Raw genomic sequence first — 5,475 nt, 5'->3', positions numbered from 1 at the left:
CCCAGCAGTATATAATACTTTGGCAAAGTCTCACAGTCAGAACAACCTGGGTTGGAATCCCTGCTCACCTATTTACAGTCTGTGTGACTTTGGACAAGCTACTCAAACTCTCTAAACCTAAAATGTGTGATCTGTTAGATAAAATACTGTACCTTAGAGTTTTCTAGCACTCAGCAAAGTGCCCACTATCTAATGCTCAGTAAATATTGGCTATAGCTATAACGATCACAACTAATCATATATCCCCTTATATCAATACTTTATTCATTTTCTACCTTTCCTCTAAAAACCTTTGGCCGAAGGAGGTAAGTCAAATTCACCAAGCCGTTCATTAGCCTCTTTATTTTGACTCTCCTGGTGAGTTATACTAGAAAGAACCTGTGCTTCTATGATTAAAGTGTTATTCAAAAATGTCAAGATTTACTACTTGGAATTGGGGGAAATCAAATCAGTTTTTGTGGTATTATATTTAGTCATCTTGGCTTGTTTAATCACATTTAGTTGGGTTCTAAATGACAATTTAACCTTAGCTATTTGACAGTCTTAATCATGGTGACTGATCACCTCCTGAGACTCAAGTCTTCCATGAGCTCCTAATATGAGCAGCTCCTTTCTGGGCTACTCTGTATCTCTCCAAAAGATTGCCACCTACAGATAATTAGAAGCACAGCAGTGTTCTGAACCAAAAGAATTTATTAAAAACTTTACAATGTGCACTATGTTTAGCTTAAACCCAGGAAAGAACAAAATTGTACATAGAATTTCTCATCAGCCTGAACAGGATTGTATGCTCAGCAGGGCCAAGAGCCATGATATTCTCAACAAATATATATGCTCAACAACAGCACAGTACCTGGCATGCAGTAGACTGTCAAGCAATAGGTGTGGAATGAGTAAATGAATGAATGAATTAGAGTATAATAAAGCCCAAAGTTTCTAATGAGAACAATATTTCAGGTTTTAAGCCACTCTGAATCCATTAAGGATCAAGGCAGGATATTAATAAATTTACTAAAATCCCTAGTTTACCAGTCTAGTGGCTCACTCAAGAAAAGGAAATCAGATTAGATTATAAATAATTACCTTAACAATCTTCCCCTAGGGCTTTCCCCTCTTTTAATCTATACTACAGGTTGTCTCCAAATTAATCTTCCTGAAATTTAATCTTTTATTAATTTATTTCTAATGCCACCAATCATTTCTTTCTCTTTCCTACTTCTCCAACTCATTCATCAAATATTTCAATTAGATAATAATACCTTCTATGTAAGGATAATATTTCCATTTCAGTGGGAGTAGATAACGGTTGTGATTTCTATACCCACTGAAGAAATGTCTTAAATATACTGTTTTTTTTTAAAGATTTTATTTATTTATTTGACAGAGATAGAGACAGCCAGCGAGAGAGGGAACACAAGCAGGGGGAGTGGGAGAGGAAGAAGCAGGCTCATAGCAGAGGAGCCTGATGTGGGGCTCGATCCCATAACGCTGGGATCACGCCCTGAGCCGAAGGCAGACGCTTAACTGCTGTGACACCCAGGTGCCCCTTAAATATACTGTTTGACAAGAAAGACCAATGTTCCTCACAAACTCTATATTTACCCTTTCATTCTCTTTTTATTACAAGCTATTCAAACACTGAGGAGAATGGTGATCCCAGAAGTAAACAGCATCATCCAGCAGGTTGAGATTCTCCTGTGGGATGTGGCAAGAAACAGGTAGGTGCAGCTGTTTTGAAAATAAAACATTCAGACTAAGATAACGGACTCTCATGGAAAGCTAAACTTTTATACACCCCTTTTAGAGTAGCATATTCTATTAAGACCTTATGAAGGGGTGCCTGAGTGGTTCATGTGGTTAAGTGGCCAACTCTTGATTTTGGCTCAGGTCGTGATCTCATGGTCCTGGGATTGAGCTCCATCTCAGGCTCCACGTTCAGCAGGGAGTCTCCTTGAGGATTCTTGCCCTCTGCTCCTCTCCCTGCTCTCTCTCTCAAATAAATAAATAAATCTTTAAAAAATAAAAGACCTTATGAAATAACTAGTAATCATTTCCCAGAGCATAATGTTTATAATAATGGTAATAATAACACCTACCTTTTAGTGAATACTTATTTGTATGTCAGTCACTGTGTGAAACGTTCTACACCTAACCTTTTTTAAGTCTTCACCTCTATGAAGTAGTTACCATTGTAATCTCTGTTTCAAAGATGAGGAAACTGAAGCTCAGAAATGTTGAGCAATTTGCCCAAGCTGACCCACATAGTAAGCATCAGAGTAGGATAAAAAATAGCTGTGTGACACTATTTTCTGCATTCTTAATCCCTGGCTCTATTGACCTCATACATTTTCTCTAAATAGAAGAGGGCCAGAAAAAAGAAATAGCATGAATATTTCAACATTTCTTCTTTGATTTATTCTGTAAATATGGAAAACCATTGCACTAGACACTGTTGATCTCTCTAATCACTAGATTGATGAGTGTTGACAGAGAAGAAAAGGAGTAAATGCAAAAATTTTTAGCACTGAAGTTGTATCATGTACTGTGCTAAGTGCTTTCCATAGTTATTTCTTTAATTAACACACCAGCACTGCCCCAATACAGTGCCTGCCACAGAATAATTACCACTAAGTATATGTTGAATCAAATAACCAAACTAATACCTTAAAGTAGGAAGCATCAAGTGACAGATCTGAAGTGGGGGAGGGGGGTGGCAAAGGAGTCCTCTCTTTGTTACTTTCCACAAAATATTTAGTGAATTGGCCTCCTGATCTGCAAAGCTGTGAAAATATTCTTCATGAACATGGATTGTTAGAGGGAAAAACAATAATGTAAAAATGTGAATGTATTTTTTAGACTATAAATATAGCTTATGTTTATGTCTATAAATCACCATAAATAATGTCCAAAATTTCATTAGTTAAAATATGAAGTGTAGTGGAATCTGTGGCAAGGTCCAGAGAAAAGTGTTAGAGCTTATGTGTCACAAAGTGACACAAAGTGATGAAGGGAGCCCTAGTCAAGGGAGAGAATTCATGCACAGGGACCACATCTAACTCAAAGGCAATGGATACAAACTTGAAGCAAGCTTCTACAGAATAGAGCAGATCTGCTGACTGTTCCACCCAAAATTAACTGCAAAATGCTGCTCTTATCTGCCTCTCAGTGCAGCAGCCCCAGTCCCTTTCCAGATGTCCATATGAAACCATCCAATGCAAACACTTGGCCCACAGTCATGCATCCCTCTTACCACTGCTGCTTTCTTTTATTCTCTGGGAATTTGAGGGTAATGAAGGAGAAAGGGAAGGAGAAGCAACTGTCTCTACTTTTAGATTCTTTCATTCCTGGCTAAAGTTGGGGTGATAGCAAATAGTTACAAAAGGAGCAACTCAGAAAATAGGAAGGGCTTTGAAAATCAAATCCAGGAAAAAAGCTGTCTTCCCATTTTACAGATGAAGAAATGGAGGATCAGAGAGAGTAAGTACCTTGTTTGAGGTCACATAGTGGGTGGCAGACCTGGAGTTTGAGTTCAGATCTCTTTGCTTCCAAGCTACTTGCTCTTGTTTATTGTAAAGAGAATATAACAGAAAGCTTCCCCCCAGAAATGTTCAATTTAGAATTCAAAGCAGGTCTTATGGAAAGGTGGTGACAAAAGTCAAACTGCAGGAGGATTATGGACATTCTACTTTGGCAAGGACTTTAGCACTTAAATAGCGGGAGCTAATGCAACAGATTGGAGTGTGGGGCTTGCTTAGTTTAAAGAATGTTGTTAAAGGAAACTACTTTCTATTTGTAGATCACTGAAGGCAGTGGGGGAAACCTGTTTCATATAATATGCCATGGTGGAGTAAAACTATTTGAATATTTTTAAATTGGAGGCTTAAATTATTTGTAAAACTAATTACAACAGAATTGAGATGATATGCCTAGCAGAAGGAAACTATAACCAGCCAAAAGCATCCCCTTCCTGCTGATCATGCCCTCCTCCAGTCAAAGGATTACTACAAAGAGGACAAAAACAGAGACATTATTTGCCAGGTCATAAGAGTCCTAAGAAATATTTTGTCCTCAAAAGAACCACAAAAATGCAAAAACACAAAAGAAAACAGCAACCTGATAACTCAAGTCCACTTGAAAGAAATAAACTTTGATAAAATTCCGGGTAGAATAAAATCTTTTTTTAAAATAAAGGGAGACTGGGTAATTATCACAGGATGCAGGAAATTTGGGACCATACCTAGAGATGTGAGAGGTATAATGACTAAATGCAATGTAGATCCCTAAACTGGATCCTGAAACAATTAAAAAGAGACATTAGTGGAAAAATGGGTGAAATCCAAATGAAATCTGGAGTTTAGTTAACAGTAATTTGCCAACATTGGTCTCTCACTTTGGACAAATGTACTGTGTAATATCCGGGGGAAAACTGGGTGAGGGGTGTACAGGAACTCCCTGTCACTACCTTTGCAACTTTTCTGTAAATCTAAAATTATTGCAAAAATAAAAAGTTAGTTTCAAATACCCTTGATAGCCCACTGTAATATTTTTATAATGATCTTCCAATTCAATGTTCTCTTCCCCTGCAACCTGCATCCTATGGCAAATGTTAGGGTTACAAGAGAAGAGGAAGAACAAGCAGGCAAATGTGACCTTAGTTCCCAATCAGGGGACGTCGCCCATAGAGGGTACTTCTGCCCATTTGTCTTTCATTGTCAGCACTTGGTATCTTGGGATCTATAACACATACTCATGAACTTGGGAACTCTTCCAGTTTGTACTCCTGATTGCCTTGACATTTAAGAGTATTGATCAGCCCGTAAGTGTTGTGCCTGGTTTCAAGAATCAATGATCATAAAAACGTTTATATTACATAAATGTATACATCCCGTAGAGAGAAAGGTTGAGCTTTCTAAGAAAAAGGCAGTGTGGGAAAGGCCCTAACCAGAGATATGGAGATCCCTAAAGTTAGAAGAACTGCTATGGTGTCTAATTAGAGGTTAAAATAGGAAAAAAAAATATTGGTCAAGTTCAAACTCTCTTTAAAAGAGAGGAGGAAGGACACAAAAAGTTTTCACATCTGGGAAAAATTTAAAATGCATTTAGGATATTGGATGCTGTTTTCTGAAAATTCTATCATTTAATATCAACTAGTTACTAGAGCCCCACTATGTGCTAATTGCACATATATATGTATATGTATACATATGATTCCTTTTCCTTAAAGAGTAATTAACACTTTTTAGAAAAAAGGGACAACTTATTTGCTGAAATGTATGCGATGCCCCAAAATGTGAGATAAAAAAACTATAATGCAAGCAGAATTCAGCATAAGCTGAGGGAAGTGTGTAAGTTCTAACATGTGATAGACATCCAAATGGACTTCTGAATTTAAATGTAATGTGATAGAGAATATTCCATGTTTTCTATTGTAATACATGTGGGATAAAAAGGGTACATACTCTTCATCGTTATGTA

The sequence above is a fragment of the Ailuropoda melanoleuca genome, chromosome 4 (assembly GCF_002007445.2).
Source record: "Ailuropoda melanoleuca isolate Jingjing chromosome 4, ASM200744v2, whole genome shotgun sequence".
Classification (NCBI taxonomy): domain Eukaryota; kingdom Metazoa; phylum Chordata; class Mammalia; order Carnivora; family Ursidae; genus Ailuropoda; species Ailuropoda melanoleuca.
Note: the sequence above shows the minus strand (reverse complement) of the source record.